Genomic DNA, 21,486 nt, shown 5'->3' with positions numbered 1-21,486 from the left:
TCTTATAGATTTTTAAGAACTCTTTATATGTTAAGAGTATTACCCCACTAGCCAAAGATCATTTCCAAAATGTCAGATTTTGCCAGGAGCCAGCCCTGATCTGATTAACCCAGTGGATTGTCCCTTTGCGTGGCACCCCTCAATACTTACATATTTAGTTTGGTTCATAGATATTCAGCTTTATTCAGTCAGTGCACATGCTCTTCTTCTTCTTCTTCTTTTTTTTTTTCTTCCTCCCACACTCCCAGCAGCAGAATTGGGTTTGTCTGCAGGAAAGACAAGACCACTAGAGAGTTCTGCAGATATCAAGGACAAACACTAGTGGTTTGGGATCTCGAGCTGAAGGTGCAGATGTCAGAACATGGGTGGCCTCCCTTGTCCAAGAGTATAATGAACTTCTAAATGCAAGATGAAGTAGGGGAATCAGATCCCAGATGACAGGAATCTGTTCTTCAGGAAGACATTTAGAGTCACATCACAAGTTAACAAAACACACCTAAATGGCTTTGATCTTCTTTTATACTTCCTGATGAGGTAAGAGGATGTGGTCTCTGGAGCTAGTACCAGAGATATGAATAAAATGGCTTTAGATGCTTAAGGAAGTAATGTATAAAGCAGCAGCCACATTTAAGCCCTTAACTGTTCTTGTCGATATTTAATTGTATCCTATGCCTTGTTAAATATACTTATTACAGTTGGGCAGATTCTGTAAGTAGCTTGCCTAAGTCACTGTTCTTTATTTCTGGCCAAACTGTGTCCCATGGTAGAGGCTTAAAACACCAGATTTCTGCTTTCCCAGGTTCCCATGAAGCTAAAGATGGCCATATGACCCCATTCTGGCCAATGAGAGGTAATGTCTGGGGACATTTTTCTTCTAGTTGAAAGGATGAGTATGCATGAGGCTCCTGCCCTTTCCTACATGTCTATGAACATTGTTGTGTGAGGGTGTGATTTCTTCAACTATGGCAACCATACAACAGCAAGACCAAGAGGCAACACAGAGGGTAAAGAAACAAAAGGATGAAAGAAGCCTGGTCAGTGGTAGTATTTTTCAGCTGATGAACCGAAATAGGACCTCTATACCTCTTATTTTGTGAGACAGTGAAAACAGCTATGGAGCTTTTGTGTTAGGTACTCTTGCTACCTGCTTCTGAAAGTATTTTGATACATTTAAAATACAAAATGAGGGATGCCTGGGTGGCTCAGCGGTTGACCGCTTCAGCTCAGGGCGTGACCCAGTCTGGGATGGAGTCCCACATCGGGCTCCCTGTAAGAAGCCTGCTTCTCCCTCTGCCTATATCTCTGTCTCTCATGAATAAATAAGTAAAATCTTTAAAATAAAATACAAAATGATACAGAAACTAGAGGGATGCCTGCGTGGCTCAGTGGTTGAACATCTGACTTTGCCTCAGGGCATGATCCTGGCATCTGGGATGGAGTCCCACATTGGGCTCCCTGAGGGGAGCCTGCTTCTCCCTCTGCCTGTGTCTGCCTCTCTCTGTGTGTCTCTCATGAATAAACAGATAAATCTTAAAAAAAAAAAAAAAAGAAAAGAAAGAAACTAGAATTGTAGGTACATAAAATATGTTTGTGTGCAGACAAGGACAGGATGGTAGGATGACTGATAGAAGGATATTCTATAGGGAGGTACTGGGGCAAAAGGGAAGCAGGTGTCACTCCTGGACACTCTGACTTAGTTGGCCTGGTATAGGGCCCGAATATTTGTTTGTTTGGTTTTTTTTTTAATATTTTATTCATTTACTTATGAGAGACAGAGAGAGAGGCAGAGACACAGGCAGAGGGAGAAGCAGGCTCCCTGTGGGGAACCTGATATGGGACCCAATCCCAGGATCCTGGGATCACGACCTGAGCCGAAGGCAGACGCTCAACCACTGAGCCACCCAGGTGTCCCCAGATATTTGGTATTTAAAAAGAAAAAAGCCCCCTAGATAATTCTAATAGGTAGAGACCTGAGAACCTCTGATCTAGTCCAATTCTTTATTAAACAGTTGGGGAAACTGAGGCTCAAGCGATGTGACTGGTAGAAACCAGTCTTTTGGCAAAGGTAAACCAAAAGAGAATCATACAAAAATGTCTTCAGGATCACCTCCTCCCTTTTTGTTGGCCCTTCGGTGTCCCTCCTACTAGATATCATCCAGTGTCTTCTAATTCCCATCTGCACTGAGCCCCCATATGTTGCACCCACCAGGGCGAGGCCCTTCATCCTTTCCTAGGCCCCATGCTGGTCAAAACTCTCATTCTCTCAGGGATTTCCTGAGCAACAAACAAACTAATCTTAACTGAATTCTAGCCAAGGTGTTAATGACAGATAATGGCTTAATGCATTACTCCTCCCAGATAACATTTCCATTTTAATGGAAGCCTTTAATGCCTTAACCTAAAGGAAACCGCCTGAAAAGTACAGGGAGGACAATTACCTGGCACCTTTGCCCCTCTGTCCCTAGAAGATATTTCCAAATTGTCCCCGAGGCCCTCCCTCCTAAACTTGGACACACCCTGAGAAGCCCAGGTCCCGGGCAGCCCCTACCGACCAGTGATGGGAGGTACTGTGCAGGATGAACTCTATTCACCAACCTGTAGTGGGACAAATACTTGTCCTTGAATGAGGAGATCTGAATCCTAGTGTGAGGTTTTGACATTATCTGAGTGTATGACCTTGAACAAATGATTAAATATTTCTGGGTCTCAGTTTCCTTATCCATAAAATGAGTGGATTGGTATCTTCAATAAATAGCTAATGATCTGGGGTGCCTGGGTGGCTTAGTTAGTTGTCTCCCTTCCACTCAGGTCATGATCCCAGGGTCCTGGGATTGAGTCCTGAGGCAGGCTCCCTGTTCAGCAGGGAGTCTGCTTCTCCCTCTCCCTCTGCCTCTGCCTCTCCCCTGGCTTGTGTTCTATCTCTAAAATAAATAAATAAAATCTTTTTAAAAATGTAAAAAAAAAAAAGCTCATGATCTGCCAGGGACTCTCAGAGTCAGACCTGATAGTTCTCCAAGTCAGTTGCTGCTACCCTGCACCTCTTCCTAGTTTTGCATTAGTTCCTACCAGGAAGGAAATTAACTCAAAACAGAAGGAACACCTTTCTAGCTCTATTTTGGGGACTTTCCTGTCCCTAAAAGGCTCTGGGGAAATCATGTAAACCAGCATTTGAGGTGACTGCTAAGAAGCCAAAACTCCAACTCTGGACAGTTGGAGTCCAATCATGTGGTTCAAGGAGCCCCAGTGCCCAGTGGAAAGCATTCTATGGATGGCGGGAGGGGCAGAGAACTGTACCAGATGTGTCAGCAGTGGGTGTGACCCGTCCAGAAGACACATCAAGTGGGGAAAAATCAGGTGTGCAAATAACGTTTTGTAAATGCCTTTCTAATTCTCAATGCTCCAGGAAGGAATCTCAGAGATTAAATTAAGCTGTTAACCCTCTAGGCGCTCCTGTCGTTTATTGTTAAGGAATTAATGGGAATGCGGGAATGCAGATGGCCTGGCTGTCAGCTCGGAGAGGCGATTTTTCTGATCTTCACGGACGTTTCCAGCATCTTTCATTAAGCGCTCATGTACCAATTTGTCATTTTAACCGAGCAGGAAAGAAACTCCCACTGAAGTCCGTCGCGCAGGTGCCGGCCCTTAAATCCTCCCCCGACGAGGCCCGCAGGGTCGCATCCCGCCGCAGGGGAGGCTGCAGGCCTAGTGCGCGGCCTCTGATGGGGCGGGGTGAGGCGGAGCCATTCTAGGAAGGAAGTCGGGATCCCCAAACCCGGAGGTCCTGGGCATAGGTTTTAGGGGGCTGCAGGAGAGCCCAGGCTACTAAACAGAGCACAGACGTCAAGAAACTTGGAACTTCCCCTCCGCGCTCCGGGACGCAGGCAGGGCGCTCAACGAGGGGAGGCGCCACCTACAGGACAGAGGAAGACCTGCACCCTGATCTGGAAAATTCGACCGCTGGGGGGGTCCGGAACCGACTGGGCACCGTGTGCCCCTCCTCCTCCTCGCCGTAGACCGTTCACCTCGGGGTTCCCGATTTTTGAGACTCCCTTACTCAGCTGGAGAGAAAATCGTTGCCAAGGTAATCATAATCTTGTGTAATAAAAAATGATGGCAGGGGGGCGAATAGGAATGGTACAGATTGTGTCACTCTCATCTTCTTCGGTTTAGAAGGGACCCAGCCTTGGCTACAATCTCAGTGATAAGGCAAGAAGTAGAACCCAGGTCTCCTGATTCCCAGGCCTGTGCTTTCCCCCATCCAACCCTCATTTTTTAATCATCCCTGGCCAGGCTCTCTAGGTCAAAGAAAGTTAACCACACGCAATGTGGCTTCAGAGGCTCCAGGTCTACCCTCTGACCAAAACCTGATTTGAGGGTTTCTAAAATCCACTGGCTTTTACCTGAAACCCCACCATTAGTCACTCATTTCTTTTACTAAAACTTTCATCCTATCCACCCAGGACCAGTAAGGCTTTCACTGTTGGCTTTCATTTCACCTGTATGAGGTTGAGTTCTAAATCAGTGCTACTCAAAGTATGGTCCACAGACAACAGCATCAGTGTTAGAATTGCAAGTTGTGGATTCTGCTGCAGACCTACTGAGTCAGAACTACCTTGGTTCCCGAACTTCAGTGTGTAGGCTTAAAAGTGTCATCTAAAGAGCTTATTAAGACAGTTTCCTGGGACAACCCCTTTCCACTCCATCACCAGAGATGCTGTTTCAGCAAGTCTTGGGGAGGGACCCCAAATTTGCATTTCTAACAAGTTCTCAGGTGGTGCAGGCTGCTGATGGTCTGGGGACTATTCTTTTTCTTTTCTTTTTTTTTTTTAATATTTTATTTATTCATTAGAGAGAGAGAGAGAAAAGAGAAAAAAAAAAAGCATGAGGGAGGGAAGAGGCAGAGGCAGAGAGAAGCAGACTCCCCTGAGAGCAGGGAGCAGGGAGCACTATGCAGGGCTCAATCCCAGGAGCCTAGGATCATGACCCAATCCAGAGGCAGACACCTAACTGATGGAGCCACCCAGGCGCCCCTCTTTTTTTCCTTTTAAGTTTATTTATTTAAATCTTCTCTACACCCAACATGGGGCTCACAGTCACAACTCTAAGATCAAGAGTCACATGCTGTCAGGACTGAACCAGCCAGGTACCTGGGCCCGGGGCTGTTCTTCCAGTTGTTGTGCCTCAAAAATTCCTAATAGCAGATATTGAGAGTGGAAAAGCACCCTGGGATAAAACAAGAGAGAGAAAGGACATGATCACGGTTGAAATAGATACAGAGTATGGAGATTTGGAGTCAAAGACTTCCGAGCTTGTGGATTCACAATTATGCATGTGTGTTTACATTTGAATAAGTTGAAAAATGAAACCACAAGTGATTTCATGCACTGTATAAATGTTAAATGTTTGTGAGCTGAATTTAGCTAGGCATGGTAAATAAAATCCCTTCCTGCTTCCCCTTTGGCTGAGCCCTGCCTGTCTCAGTTACAAATGGAAGTCTTCCGGGTCCCCTCTGACCATCAGTTAGCTCTCCAATTTCATTCCAGAGTTAACTGCTCTGTGGCAGCAGACAAAGCTGACTGGATGGCAGGAATACTGTTCCCCGATGGTATCAGAATCTCTTCTGTATTTATGTTTGCTGTGTGACTGTCACTTGTGTACAATTACATAGAGACTCTGATATTAAGACTTGGGCTGCAAATCACCCCCATGGCACAGCTCTGGTGGAAGAGGAAAAGGGACTTCAGTGGCAACCAGATATCAAACACGAATTACATTGCCCTTGTACCAAAATAGGCATCTTTAAGAAATCAAGTCTTCTAGTCCTCCTTTGCTGTGCTTCAGGTGGTATGGTACGAAGAAGCACCCAGATAAATGACCATCTCTTCTGTTTGTAAAGATGACTTGTGAAAGAAAACTCCTTAGCTTCCCTGCGGTGGAGGGGATTATTATTCAGCAAATATTGAATGTCCTCTCTGTCCCTCCATGTGGGGAAAAGTCTTACCCCTACCGCCCATGATGGGTTTAGTCGTGTGACTTGCTTTAGCCAATGGAGTGTAAGCAGAGGTTTTCACTCTACTTGCTTGGTTGGGCTTAGCCTCTTCCATTTCTGCCCCTGGACCATGAGAAGAGCATGTCCTGGTCACTTTGGCCTGGGGCCCAGAATGAGAAGGTACACAGAGTGAACCTGAACAAAATCCACAACCTAGAATGGAGCCCCTGCAGCCAACCCACAAACCTATAAGCAAGAAATAAATAATTTGGGGGCACCAGGGTGGCTCAGTGGTTGAGCGTCTGTCTTTGGCTCAGGTCATGATCCCAGGGTCCTGGGATTGAGTCCCACATCGGGCTTCCAGCAGGGAGCCTGCTTCTTCCTCTGCCTATGTCTCTGCCTCTCTCTATGTGACTCTCATAAATAAATAAAATCTTTTAAAAAGAAAGAAAGAAAGAAAGAAAGAAAGAAAGAAAGAAAGAAAGAAAGAAAGAAAGAAAGAAAAAAGAAAGAAAGAAAGAAAGAAAGAAAGAAAGAAAGAAAGAAAGAAAGAAAGAGAAATATCGTAACCTCTGAGATTTTAGGTCATTTCTTATGGAACACTATTTTACTGAAGTTGACTGATTATACTGCCTTGGGTGCCTGTTCCATTGAAGTTTTGCCAGGCAGTCTTTCACTGTGTCTAACCTAAATCATTTATACATTAAGGCAAACATCCATTCTGTCTTCAGTCCAAATAAGGGCATCATTAGATTACATCCTTTATTCTAAATGTCCAAGAAATGTAGCTTAATTTGTTTAATAACTATCTGCACTAAGAAATTAGAGATATACTCAAGGAATTGGTTTTACAAAGTGTTATTTATGCTTGCCCTTATTGGAGCTATTAGAGGGAGGGTCCCCCAAAGGTGATCATATCCTTCAAGAACCAGAGAGGTAGCAATCAATGGGAAAGATGTGAGTTTGGAGACCTGTTTAAAATACTATAGAACTCCCTTATTTTCTCTCAGCTCTTGCTTGGCACTTTACAGAGTTGCAATTATTTTATATATCTATGTTTTCTTTTTCTTTGGTTTTCTCCCCACAAGAAAGTGTTTCCATGGGACATCTGGGTGACTCAGTGGTTGAGCATCTACCTCTGGCTCAGGGTGTGATCCAATCCCAGAGTCCTTGGATCAAGTCCCACATAGGCTCCCCTCAAGGAGCCTGATTCTCCCTGCGCCTATGTCTCTGCCTTTCTCTCTCTGAATAAATATATTTATAAAAATCTTTAAAAAAAAAAAAAAAGAAAAGAAAAGAAAAGAAAGTGTTTCCACATGGGACAATGCTTATCCTGTTTACCATTTTATCTTCCAGTACTCGGTGAACTCTGGCATGTAGCAGCGTCTCAAAAAAATACTTGTTGAACAAATAAAGGAATTCTAATAAAGCATATTACTGAACCTGGTAAGGGGGAAACAGTGAAAAGCCTGTTTACAGTCTAAAAACCTGGCTCTGGGGTGCTTGGGTGGCTCAGTCAGTTAAGCATTTGACTCTTGATTTCAGTTCAGATCTTGATCTCAAGGTCGTGAGTTCAAGTCCTGCTCTGAAGTCCATGCCCAGCATGGAGCCTACTTAAACAAAATCTGGCTCCAACATTATGTGACCTTAGACAGTTCAAGGGTACCTAATTATGTAAAATAATCATTTGAATAATCATAATGATAAGTCAGTGGGAAGCCACTGAAGAATTTTGAGCTGAGGAGAACATTATCAAGATAACATCTTGGGATGATGTACCTATCTGCCACGATTACAGAGAGAGAGGCAATTTCAGAGTGAGGGGATAAGGGCCTGAAGCATGAGGTGGCAGTGGAAGTTAGGAGTGAGGCTGTGATGGAGGTTCTAATAACTCTATCCCCTGACAGGGAAAGAAGGCAGCAGAGAGGGAGTGTCTAAGGTAGCACCACAATCAGCTACCTGTATGGCTGAAAGAATAATTATGTTCTTAGGACACCTGGGTGGCTCAGTGGTTAAGCATCTGCCTTCGATCAGGTTGTGATCCCGGGGTCCTGGGATTGAATCTCTCATCAGGCTCCTCACAGGGAGCCTGCTTCTCCCTCTGCCTATGTCTCTGCCTCTCTCTCTCTGTCTCTCATGAATGGATATATAAAATCTTAAAAAAAAAAAAAAAGAATACCCATGTTCTTAACAGAGATATGGAAACTTGACAAAGAGGCCAAATGTTTTGGTGAGATGATAAGTTAATTTAGATAGAATTTTAGACAGTGGCCTGGGTATCAGGTGAAACCACCTAGCCCCCAGGACTGCATCTTGAGAGAGAGGCCAGAACTGGAAAGGCACATGTGGACATAGATTCATGGAGGTGACAGATATAGGAAGAGAGAGGCCGAAGACTGGAGCCAGCCCTACAGACTGCCTAATGAGAAGGGGAAGGAGGGGGAAGAGTGGCTGACCAAAGGGATAGAACAAGTGGGATCAGCAAAGGGTCTCTCCGAAGCAAAAAAAAAAAAAAAAAAAGGAAAGAGAGGAGTTTTGATGTCCAGCCCCATCTCTTACGGGAATAGTGTCAGCTGTCAGACTTCAGGGAGCTTCCCTTCAGAGCAGAAGGGAACATCCTTTAACCTGACACCCTGGCCTCTAACCACCTGGGTGGCTGTTGGCCCCAAGGCTTTGTGAGCCTTAAAGAGAAGTCCAGGGAAGGGAAAATGGAGAACTGTAATCAATAACAAGAAACCTTGTTAGGTTGGGTTTGTTTTCGGGTTTTTTTTGTTGTTTTTTTGTTGTTGTTGTTGTTTTGTTTTGTTTTGTTTTTTGTTTTTTTGGTTTCCCCCCCCCCCCCCACTTCATATGCAGGAAGCAATCCAGGACTGTAGCTGGTGCTATGATGGGTGTATTCTGGATGTTCAAAAGGTCATCGGGCATGGAGACAGGCTAAATTATGGCCGGAGTGTATGAATCTGAGGAGGTTCTCCATTAACATTTATTAGGAATTGTCATCGCTTCAACCCGAATGGGCCCCAGATGTGGAAACCCCGGCCGCCCCAGACTTCTCTTCCGGGCTGCAATCTCTCCTCTGATTTATTGTTATTAAACATGACCAGATTTTGTAGAGGGGAAAATTGAAGAAAGCAACACACACATGGGGAACTGTTAGGTGGAGGCTGCCAAGAGAAACAAACCATTTTATTATTTCTGGTGGCAGTGGGAGCACGTGGAGATGCAGACCATTGTTACAAGACTCCATCGTGCCTCTTTCCTAAATCAAAAAGATGCAGGCCTGAGCTTCTGGACAGTCTGCTCCAAGGGCAAATGTCTTCACCCTGGAGGGTGAGAGAGGGGCAAAGTTGAAGGTAACAAGAAACACTGAGAAGAGAGAGTCGGCGCTTAGAATTCTAGAAGCCATAGACAGGAACTCTCTTCCTCAAAATATATTACTTTCCAGGGCAGATGGCTTCCTACAGAGTCAGTCATACCCACTGGATATTAGGTCATTTTTCTTATCACTAATATTTACCCTCTTACTGTGTAATTATGGTGAGGGATTCCAAGAAGTCCAAGTTAGAGCCCCACCTTTGGGTAGCTTGTAATCTATATAATTTATTCACACTTTTAACGTAATTTTGTGAAGCCCATGCTGTGTATAAGGTATTGTTGTAGGTGTTGGAGAAAAATTGGTAAGGAAGAGAAACAAAGTTTATGCTGTCAGAGCATTTACATATCTGTAAGGAAACGGCATCAGAAAATGCCAAACAATTAGCTACCAGATAAAAAAGTTTTTCTAAGGAAGGCAGTAGGGATGCCTTGGTGGCTCCGCAGTTAAACAGTTGCCTTTAGCTCAGGGCATGATCCTGGGATCCAGGATCGAGTCCCACATCGGGTTCCTTGCAGGGAGCCTGCTTCTCCCTCTGCCTGTGTCTCTGCCTCTTTCTCTCTCTAATAAATAAAATATTTAAAAAAAAAAAAAAAGGAAGGTGGTGCACAGAAAGGAGACTGTGTTATACTGTGTTATAGGTAGGAATCAGGAAAACTGCATTCCCATCCTGGCTCCACTACCCAAGAGTCTGGTGGCCTTAGGTAAAGTACTTAACTTCTTGGAACCTCAACTTCTTGTTTATAAAATGGTGATAAGCCTGCCTTGCCTTATCTCTCATAGGAGCATTGTAAAAATTTAAGGAGGTAATGTATTTGAAGAGTTCCTTATAAACTGTAAATTGCTCTTTGGTGTTGGGTGTTTTATGACAAGCACCAAATAAATGATACGGTGAGTGTTATGGGCCAGTACTCTCACTAGCTGGGAATCTGGGGACTCATCCTCCATGCTTTCTTTTGGGAAAAGGATAAGCACACTATCCCCATGCTGCTGAACACATGTCCGCCGAGGAGGCTTTTACTCATGGAATCTGGATTATCTGTGACTGATCTTAATAACAGGCCATTTCTGGAAAATCCTCACTTGACTAGGCCTTTTTTCCTAGAACTTTGCATGGAAACTATCCCATGTGGGAATAGTAGTGAATGCATATAGGTAATGGGGTACATCTTGAAAGTCACTGGGTCTAAACTACCTTAGTTGCTGCATTGTCCCTTTTTGAGGAAATTGTCTAAGTTCCCAAGAAGGAATTGTGTTAAGCCATCTCCATCCAGTTTCCAACTTTTCATTCCTTGCCCACCCCAATGCATTTACATCATATATATATGTAAAGATACACCCACTAGTGCACACACCTGCATTATGTCTGGAATTAATGGAGATACCCCTAGAGCCAGCCTTCCTTCTACCAGGCAACTGGACCAAGTGTCCAAGGGCTAATCCTGCAGCTGCTTCCTCCTGCCAAGGGGTAAAAACATGGAGAGAAAAAGGAAACAGGGAAGGTTTTAGGACTTAGGAATATTCCCTAAAGATTTCCTCCAGTGGAGAGATCTGCCTTCAAGTTCTGGGGGTCTGCAAACCCACATCTTTCTAGCGTGGCCTGGGAACAGAGAGAGGAGAGAGAATTGAATTCTGGGTTTCTACTAGATAGTTGTGTTGCACCAGGAGGGCATTTTAGGAGAAGGAAAAGGAAGGTGGTGTAGGAAGGAGGAAGGGAGTTTTACATCTCTGCTTTGCCCTTAGCTAGACAAGCCCACTAGAGCTTGTGGCAGGGTGAGTAGGGCCTAAGACCCTCCTACCCACAGGGTGGTCCACAGGTCAGCAATATCTTAGGACTCAACCCAGTCCTACTGAGTCAGAAATTGCATTATGATCCCTAGATGGTTAGCATGCCTATTAAAGTCTCAGAAGCATCAGCCTGAGATGCTACTCTGGGAATGACTTCTGTCAATGAGCCACTAAGGATCTGTGCTCTCTGATCTCTCTGGCCTTCCATGTCCACTCTCTATCCTTCCCCTCCCCTGCTGTTGGTGCTGGTGCTAGGAAATGATCTTTATGAACTGCCTCAAGAGACTCTCTTATCCTCTGACTTCTGGTTGGGATCAGTCAATGGTCAGTGCTCAAGAAACAGTGACTTTGCCTGAAGTTCTTAAGGGAGAACAAGATAACCAATATATATCATGCAGCAAGTCACTGGAAGGCTGAAGGTGTGAGTTCAGGGTCTTTATTCCCCCAGGTCCCTGCTAGCCCTGCCTTGGGTTGACGATGCCTATGTTCCTTACCTAAAGGCCATGGTGCTCCTCTGGGGCCCCCATCTGCTACAGCTCTCTCCAGATTCTGGGAAATGTTCTTTCTTTAACCCTTCAGGCCCAGAGAACCAATTGTTTCCCACTAACTATCCCTTGTGGATTTCTCTGAACTCTGTCCATAGCTTTGTAAATATGCCTTTATTATACTCTTCTTGAATGAACCCTGTTTGAGTAGGCTGTCTCTTTCCCAACAGGAGCGTGATCAGTTCAGGATCTCAGAGAACAGACTCAGGGGTTCTTGTTCATGGTTAGGGGGAAAGGACTAGGTGAGTACTTCCAATTTAGGAGATTGGAATAGCCATTGTCAATCCAACATACTATTTCCTATGAAATTCTCATTTCTGAAATAGAAAAACATATCACAGGCTCTCTTGGCACTTCCTCCAACACACCTTGGCTTCTGTGCTACAGATTACCTGTCTTTGTGTGGACATGTGGGTGGTCTAGAGCTGCCTCATTCTACCTTGGGAGCACTGATTTTTAAATTTTCAAGAATTTGTCCAACGATTTTGTAAGAAAAACCTAAAACTAGAGCACCTGGGTGGCTCAGTCCCTTAAGCATCCAACGTTCTGACTCTTGGTTACAGCTCAGGTCATGATCTCAGGGTTATGAAATTGAGCCCCCTGTTGGGTTCTACACTCAGTGTGGAGTCTGCTGGATATTCTCTCCCTCCCCCTCTTTCAACCCTCCCCTCCTCACTGCTAAATAAATAAAATTATTTTTAAAAATAAAAACTAAAATTATATAGTTATAATTAAAGAAATTTTAAAACAAAAATAATAACATATCCCTTTTTATTTATTTCACTAGATTTTTAAAAGATTTTTAAAAATATTTTATTTATTTATTCATGAGAGACACAGAGAGAGGCAGAGACACAGGCTAAAGGAGAAGCAGGCTCCCTCTGGGGAGCCAGATGCAAGACTGGATCCCAAGACCGCAGGATTACAATCTGAGCCAAAGGCAGACCCTCAACCGCTGAACCACCCAAGTGGTTCATTAGATTTTTTTTTTAAGATTTTATTTTTAAATAAACTCTACACCCAATGTGGGGCTCAAACTCACAACCCCAAGATCAAGAATCACATGCTCTACCTGACCGACCCAGGCAGGAACTCCTTCACTAGATTTTACTATGATCTTTTGGGGTTATTTATATCTGTTGTACGTATATAGTAGAAATACTATATAAGGGTGTGATACTCTCCATCTCTTCATAATTCTGCACTGAGTGATGTCATAATGATAGTTTGAAATCAGTCATGTTGCGAGTATTTACACTAAGGAAATTGGCAAATGTTACAGATCAAGATAGTACTTTTTTTTTTTCCTGGAGAACTGTTTTGTTAAACACCATGGAGTTAGTCCCTATCATTGAAAGGTGCTGGAGAGATGAATAAGAGGAAGGGAATCCTTTGAGATGGTCATGGTATTTGGACTTGGGTAGCTTTAAGGGAGATCCATATGCCTGCTTTCTGACAAGAGGAAGAAACGTGAACAGACTTGGCACTTGACTAGAAAGGATAAACTAAACAGAGAGAGGAAATATCCTCTTTGGCTCCTTAGGGCAGGATGGATTAAACAGGCCTTTTAGCATGTGAGATATAGTATTAATAATAGCTTACTTTCACAACGGGGTTGTTTGTTTAAAAGCTCTCAAAGTACTTTACATCTATTACCTCTTCCATCTATCAAATATCTTGACCAAGGAGAGAAGCAACAGAGACATTTCTTCTTACAGATAGAAAAACTGGGGCTTGGGGAGGTTAAATGACCTTTTTAACCTCAGAAAACTGAGATCCAGAGGGGCAACAGGGCCCAGTGCTCGGACCTACATGCCCACTGGAATCCCTCCACTAGCAGCTAACATTTATGTGATGTTGAGCAAGTTGTCCGAGTTTTCTGAGCCTCGGCTCTTCATCTGTGGAAAGTTATGGAGGAATAAATGAAAGAATGTGTATTAATCACTAGATGTGTGTGATCAGTGCTGCAAAAATGGTGAGTTTACTGGAGAAACCCAAAGATTGGGCAGGGGCACGGGAGGAAGAGCTTGTATCACATGGCACAAGCAACTGTAATGGGCACGTGGGAGTCACTGTTCCTAAAACACCTGCCAGTCAGTCCAACCAGTGTGGAATCTCACGTGCGCCTTCAGGATGCCTGGCCTCTCTCCTGTTGGGGCCTCATCACTCCCTTTTCTCTCCTCTTCTTGCTCTCTCCTGCAGAACAAGACTCTCCCTTCTCTAGAGCTTTGGTAACATCTGCCGTGTGATAAACACATATCAAGGCATTCTTCCAAGCAGTTTCCTTCCTAAGAGAAATCTGGTGAATAAAATGATTACCAGGGCACCTGGGTGGCTCAGTCAGTTAAGTGGCTGTCTTCAGCTCAGGTCATGATCTCAGGTTCTGGGATCAAGCCCCATGTTGGACTCACTGCTCAGCAGGGAGTCTTCTTCTCCCTCTCCTCTGCTGCTCCCCCTGCTTGTGCCCTCTCTCTCAAATAAAATTTTAAAAAATGATTACCACTCCATTATACATAGAGAGGCATTTACACAGGGTTTTCCCATCTTCTATTTCCTTTGAACCTCAGAGCCACCCCATGGCAATGATTACAATCACAGCCACTTTACATTGGGGAAACTGAGGCACCCGGAGTTGCCCAGGGTCACAACTTGTAAGTGGCTGAGTCAGGACTTGACTGGCAATGTCTATATTGCACAACACCATGCTGAGTGTGATTCTTCCTTCCTCAGAATGGGCATATTCTAGTCTATCTCCTGGAGAACTGCTCTCTCTGCCATTCAGTTAGCTGGCTAGACCAAGAGCCTGTAGTGGGTAGATTCCTGAGCTGGATGGATACCAGGTATTGGACAAGGAGTTAGAAAACACAAGCTGGGGCTCTAACTATTTTTTTTTTCTAACTTCTTTCCTAGCTTGCTGTACATCCTTGGGCAGAAGACTGAAGAGGCAGGAAGCTATCATGTTATGAGCAAGTGCTACATTCCAGACACCATGGACTAGGAACTTGACATCAATTCAATTATTTCATGTAGTCTTTGCTACAACTCCATGAGAGAATATCATTATTTTCACATTAAAGGTGTGGAAACTAGGCTCAGAGAGCTTAAGAAACTTGCACAAGTCCATCTAGGCGATGAGTGATAGAGGTGAGATTTGTACCCATGTCTCTCTGACTCTAAATTCCTCCTTCTCCTCCCATACCATCTTGTCCCTCTGAGTCCCTGTTTTCTGAGGCGAATCCCGGCATCTAACCTCTCTGGTTCCCAGCTCATACTTCGATCAACTGCTGGATTATGTTCGGCCTCTGGCAGGGGGCTGAGGGCTGGGAAACCATGCAGTTATCCAACTTCTCCCAAGTTCAGAGGTCAGAGTCAGGAGCTCTGATTACTGCATCCACCCTCCCCCACCTCTAGGAGGGTGCCGTGTTTCATGTGAGGTCAGCAGCCACACATCTCTTCTGCAACATCCTTCAGAATATGGGCTCCCCACCCACAACTCATCCCTGGCCTGGGGCGGACTGTTCATTAAGGGGAAGGTAGGGAGGAGGTGAACCAAGATAGCAAAGAGATCCATCAAGGTGCGGAGCTGACAGGTGCACACACCTGCTTCTAGCCAGAGGAGCTAGCGGCCAGTGGGAACCTGCCTCAAGGAGAGGACTTTATCTGGAAAGGGAAGGGAGGATAAAGGGAAAAACAAAACTAAACGAGATTGGACCACTCTAATCATATGGCTCTAAATCACAGGGAAGAACCATGGCTCAGACATCCAAGTGGTGGAGGATGGGATTTTTACCTTGACTCCTGCTAATTTTCATTGATTTATGTGGCTTGAAAGCATTTATTTTCTGCTTACAAGCTACCCACCTCTTGCTAAGGAGGCTCTGGACTCCCTTAAATACTCTCACCATGAAGAGGCAGGAGGCAGAGCTGGGTTTCAGGGCAAGGGCTAAGTTTCCTGCTTGGTTTCAGTGACTGCCTGAGAGCCAAGAGGCCTAATGGGAGCCCCTGGCCTGCCGCAGCCACCTCCCCAATCCTGTCCCCAGAGCCTGCCTGCTTCTGGTCACAGCTCCTTGAGTTTAACACTCCTGGCAGCTTAACACTCTGGTTTTTATGTGCTAGGCCGTAATATTTGGTGAGCTGTGAGATGAGGTGGGAGCATTTGCAACTGGCGCTTCCCTTCCGGCGCTGCCCTGTGATTCAGGCCAGCAGTGTGACAAAGTGAGGCTACCACTCCTCCCCACTCTGGCTCCCACCTGTGGCTCTTTGGCACTTGTCCTTCCTTCATTGTCTCCTCTTCCCTGTGATCCCATGTCTGCTAGACTCCCATACCTCCTGGGTTTTGAAAGGGGGTGCTCAGTCCTCACGTTCCAAACCATCTGCACAGTGAAATATTTTAAAAAGATATCCTGAGTCTGTCTAGGACCACATTCCAAGAGGGGATGGGTAGGTATCAGGAAGGAGGCTTTCTAAATGTCATAGGCCTTGAAAAACTTTTGACTGATGATGACAAACTGATGGGAAGCCGATGGGTCACCCAGTGAGGGTCAAGTTTTCATGGGGATTAGAAGCATAAGAAAGCAGTGTACAGATCTTGAAAACTTCATTTCCTCTACTGGAGGCTCCTGATGAGTCATTTGGGCACCTCTGGTTTATTTCTCCAGGTCCCTGAGCCCTCCTTGTCCCTTCACATGATCCAGGGTCAGAGTTCAGATCCCTTTGGATCCCCCCAGACATCCTCAGTCTACAGTTGTCTTATTTTCTGCCCCATATTCCTTCCCATCAGCCTTAAAAGTACAGCTGCTTTCCAGGAATAGAGTAGACTTCATTGTGGCAGGCGAGTACAAGAAAATGAAGCTGATTATTTTTTAAGGGGTAGTTTTGAGTATAAATGGATGGAGAGCTTCTTAATAAAATTATTTTAAAATTAATAATAAAATTATTATCAGAAGATGACTCTGAATGAGATGCAGACCCAGCCTTCAAATACACCAAGAGCAGTGGAATCTTTTACTGTGTCTTTTTTTTTAAAAGAATTTATTTATTCATGAGACACAGAGAGAGAAGCAAAGACACAGGCAGAGGGAGAAGCTGGTTCCCCACAAGGAGCCCGATGTGGGACTCGATCTCAGGACCACAGGATCACGACCTGAGCCAAAGGCAGACGCTCAACTGCTGAGCCACCCAGGCATCCCACCTAGTGTGTCTTTTAAAATGAAGAGTTTCGGGCCAGCCCCCATGGCTCAGCGGTTTAGTGCCGCCTTCGGCCCAGGGCATGATCCTGCAGACCCGGGATCGGGTCCCACATCGCGCTCCCTATGTGGAGCCTGCCTCTCCCTCTGCCTGTGTCTCTGCCTCTCTCTCTCTGTGTCTCTCATGAATAAATAAATAAAATCTTTAAAAAAATAAAATAAATTAAAAAAAAAATAAAATGAAGAGTTTCTGGGATGACTGGGCTGGCTCAGTCAATTAAGTGGCTGTCTTTGGCTCAGTTCATGATCCCAGGGCCCTAGGATTGGACCCCATGTTGGGCTTCCCTGCTCAGTGGGGAGTCTGCTTCTCCCTCTGCCCTTCCCCCCGCTCATGCTCTCTCTCTTTTCCTCTCTCTTGCTCTCTCAAATAAATAAAATCTTAAAAAAAAAAAAATAAAGTGAAGGGTATTTTCTACATTTGGTGCTATAACCTAAAGATAGTGGGATGGGGGACACCTGGGTGGCTCAGTGGTTCAGCATCTGCCTTTGGCTCAGGGCATGATCCTGGAGTCCCACATCAGGCTCTCCACAGGGAACCTGCTTCTCCCTCTGGCTGTGTCTCTGCCTCTCTGTGTGTCTCTCATGAATAAATAAATAAAATCTTAAAAAAAAAAAAGATAGTGGAATGAGTAATGGACTCCTGGGGGAGACATGCAATGCAAAGAAATAATTACGCAAGATGAGAGATTAAACTTTTATAATAAAGAACCCCAAGTGCAATGTCTCAACAAGATAGAAGTTTGTTGTTGTTGTTGTTGTTGTTGTTGTTGTTGTTGTTTTCTCACAGAACAGTCTGAGCTCCAGGTTGACAGATTCTCCTCCATGCTGTCATTCAGGGAACCAGGCTCCTCCTGGATTGTTTTTCCACCATCCCCTATGATGGCCTTTGCCTGATTCAAGTTGAGTTGAGGGTATGCACGTGTTCTGGGTGTCAAGAAGAATAAAAAGTGTAGAAGAGGCACATCCATTTCTGAATATTCCAGCTCATAATTGACCCACATCACTTCTGCTTTCATTCCATTACCAAGAACTGAATCATATATCCATCCTCACTGCAAGGGAGGCTGGGAAATAAATATATACATATGAGCAGCCATGCTTCCCACAGTTCACTTATTCTTCCTTGAAGAAGGAAAGTACATTTTTGGATAGTGTCACTATCTAAACCTGCATGTTACCCAAACACCACAGAATAGAGGTTCTTTGTTTATTATCAGCAATTAGGTCAAAGTTTTTGGTAAAGCAGGAAATAGGAAAATGCAATTTATAGAAGACATAAAGACACAGGGTCCCTTCAAGCAATGGAGCACAATCTCTGAGGCCTTGAGAAGAATGTAATTCATTTGTTCTCCCAATGGGAGACTTTGAGGCAGTCTGCGGCAGACAACACTGAATGTTGCTCATAAAATGCTTTATATTTAAATATATTTGAATATGTTTATGTCTTACAAGGATTGTTTACACACATTATCTAATTGGATGCCAAAAACATCCTTGATTTAGGAAAGCGAGGCTCAGAATGGTGAAGGATCTTGCACAAAGTCTCACAATCCATAAGTTGCAGAGGCGAGATCCTCTAAGTCTTCAAGCTCGAGTCCAGTGCCTTTTACACAACAAAATGCTACTATTGATTTTCTGTCCCAAAAGGGTGATTAGCTAGACATCCTGTGGGGGCATCAGGGCTTTACTTTTTTTAACTAGACTTTATGTTTTTGTTTTTGGTCTCCATGTGATTTAGATGCCATTTGTAAGACATCAAGAGTCAGGGCACCTGGGTGGCTCAACGGTTGAGCAGATGCCTTTGGCTCAGGTCATGATCCCAGGGTCCTGGGATCAAGTCTTGCATCAGGCTCCTTGCAGGGAGCCTGCTTCTACCTCTGCCTATGTCTCTGCCTCTCTCTGTGTCTCTCATGAATAAATAAAATCTTAAAAAAAAAGACATCAAGAGTCATCTGAACAATAATACTAATTATTACTTGTTGACCATCTACTGTGTGCCAGGCTCTGAGTTGAGCTCATCATATATATCTCATCTACTCCTCATGATGACCGAGCAAGGTAGACATTGTGATCCCTATCTTAGAGGAGAAAGATGAAGAGGGTAGGTAACTTTCCCCAAATCCATGGCTAATAAGCAGTTGAGCCAGGATGTGAATCCAAGTTGATCCATATATTTTCTCTCTGTGCTGCTTTAAAAGATGATGGGTATTTGCTGCCTGCTTAGGATGCAGGAAAGACACACAGGCAATGCTTGGTAATGTCAAGCCTGAGACAGACCAGATTACTTAAGCTTATCCCTAACTCCTGACCTCCCTTTGGATATCCTGGGAACTGAACCTGTAATTAGATCTTCACTGGCCATCGCCCCCAAATGTCCTTGTCCTTTGGGCTCCTAGATATTTATGGTGTCTGAACTGGAAGTAATCAAAATTCCTCTGGTTCACAATGTCCCTTTTACAGATGGTGAAACTGAGACCTAGAAAAATAAACAAATATTGTGCCAGAGGTGTCAGGGTGAATTCCTGACAAAGCCAGCACCTTCATTTGCTTCTCCAGGCTCCAGGCCCATGACGAAGACTTGGACTGAGAACTGGCCTCACCTGCCACCCCTCAGAACATTCTGCAAGTGAGTAAACAGAGGGACACAATGCACCTGGCTCCATGCTGCCACAACAAGAACTGTCCCCTCTCCCCCTCCGTTCCCACCCAGCCGGGCAAGCTTGCAGTTTTTCCAAAGCAGGGCCAGCCTGTCCTGAGCCACAAGATGTATTAATCAATTTGATGAGGATGTTAAAGCTTTCTCTTTGCAACTAATTATGGCCTGATTTATAGGCCTGGCCTTGGTTTGATAGAGCTCTCCTTGTGACAGGGATGGATGCCGAACTGGCATGGACCCCTTCATCTCTTCCATTTCTCTCTCTTCCTCCCGCCTCCCTCTGCCCGCCCTCCCACGGCTCCTGCCTCCTGCCTCTGCTCTTGGTCCCACAGGAACACCCTAATGACACGTTGACAAGCTGGTGAAGCATAGTTCCCTCTCTGTTGCATCTGCCTCTGACACCACCACTCCTCCTATAGTCTCTGACGTGGGCAGATGGAGGCCTCGGCAGGCTCCGACACCGCCCGGCTGCTCAGCTAGAAGCTCTGTACACCCCTTTCTTCTGGAAACAAAAGAATAAAATTCCTGGGGATCGACCACAGCATCTTCCTTCCCCAACACGTCAAGAGCTTGTTGACATGAACTTCATCCCCAATTGAATTAGAGATGGACACCGGGTGTCAGGATTTCATCCTGGTTATTCTACACAAAAGAAAAGGCTAAGGCAGGGCGATGAACATGCCTGTGGTTCCACACACGGTAGAACAACAAAGGTAGAATCATCGGTGTCCAGGCTTCCAGCTCCAAGATCTTCCCATTCCTTGAGTCATCTAGCTGTGCCGTGCCTGGGAACCACAGTGCGGCAGGAGGGGAGCCCCGGCAGGTACACTGGTTCCCTAGCTTTAGTGTATGTGCTGCCGAAGCGAGCACGGCTCCCTGACTTTGGGCGTGAAGGTTTCTGTGACCCCACTATTGTACAGATGTGCAATAACATGTGGATAGGCACGTGGCACAGAGTATGTGTGCCTGTGCAGGTGCACAAAGGGGCTGTTTCCAGCTGTCTTTATGTCGCACCCAGAGATGAGGAACAATCCCAAGCAATCACCTTCCTTAGGCAAGACAGCCCTCATGCAGTCGTTCCTCACAGGCTCAGCAGGGTTCTATGGGGACCAACCCAGGGTGGGGGCCTCTGCTTGTTGTATGCTGTCCTCCAAGTCATATGACCATTTCTGAGACGTGCCAGAGGAAAGGCACAACATTCGTGATATGATATTTCCATGATATATTTGTGGCAAGGTGCTAACCTAAACATAACCGATGCAGGCAGCCTGGGTGGCTCAGCGGTTTAGTGCTGCCTTCAGCCCAGGGCCTGGTCCTGGAGACCCAGGATCGAGTCCCATGTCAGGTTCCCTGCATGGAGCCTGCTTGTGTCTCTGCCTGTCTCTCTCTCTCTCTCTCATAAATGAATAAAATCTTAAAAAAAAAAAAAAAAAACTGACGCACAAACTCAAACCTGAACCTGAGCCTTGACCTTACTCCTGACCCTACATCTAAACAAGTTCCTAGGGATCCCTGGGATCCCTCAGCAGTTTAGTGCCTGCCTTCAGCCCAGGGCATGATCCTGGAGTCCCTGGATGGAGTCCCATGGGCTTCCTGCACGGAGCCTGCTTCTCCCTCTGCTTGTGTCTCTGCCTCTCTCTCTCTCTCTCTCTCTCTCTGTGTCTCTCATGAATAAATAAATAAATAAATTTTAAAAATAAAATAAAAAAATAAACAAGTTCCTAACCCTAACTGTAAACTAATCCTAAATACAAACCCATCTCAGCATCTAAAATAGCCTGGTGCCAGACCATAACCCTAACATTAACCCTAATCTTTATATTAACTCTGTGGCTCTTGGCCAGAGGTGATTCCCACCACCACCAGCAACACACTCCCACCCCCGGGCC

At 45.1% G+C, this 21,486-nt stretch overlaps 1 long non-coding RNA gene across 2 annotated transcripts; it reads left to right on the top strand.

Annotated features, from left to right (window-relative positions):
* Positions 1 to 3,779: 3,779 nt before the first annotated feature.
* On the top strand, positions 3,780 to 20,965 carry LOC140606601 (uncharacterized). Of its 2 annotated transcripts, none has more exons than XR_012008930.1 (4): positions 3,780 to 4,081; positions 14,606 to 14,839; positions 19,402 to 19,567; positions 19,930 to 20,964. It is a non-coding gene; the product is annotated as an uncharacterized lncRNA (long non-coding RNA). The 2 variants fall into 2 exon arrangements; XR_012008931.1 differs by having other exon boundaries at positions 3,784 to 4,081; positions 19,498 to 19,567; positions 19,930 to 20,965.
* The last annotated feature ends 521 nt before the right edge of the window (positions 20,966 to 21,486 follow it).

The sequence above is a fragment of the Canis lupus genome, chromosome 16, assembly GCF_048164855.1.
Source record: "Canis lupus baileyi chromosome 16, mCanLup2.hap1, whole genome shotgun sequence".
Classification (NCBI taxonomy): domain Eukaryota; kingdom Metazoa; phylum Chordata; class Mammalia; order Carnivora; family Canidae; genus Canis; species Canis lupus.
The sequence above is the reverse complement of the archived record's forward strand: the minus strand, read 5'-3'. Positions and strand labels throughout refer to the sequence as shown.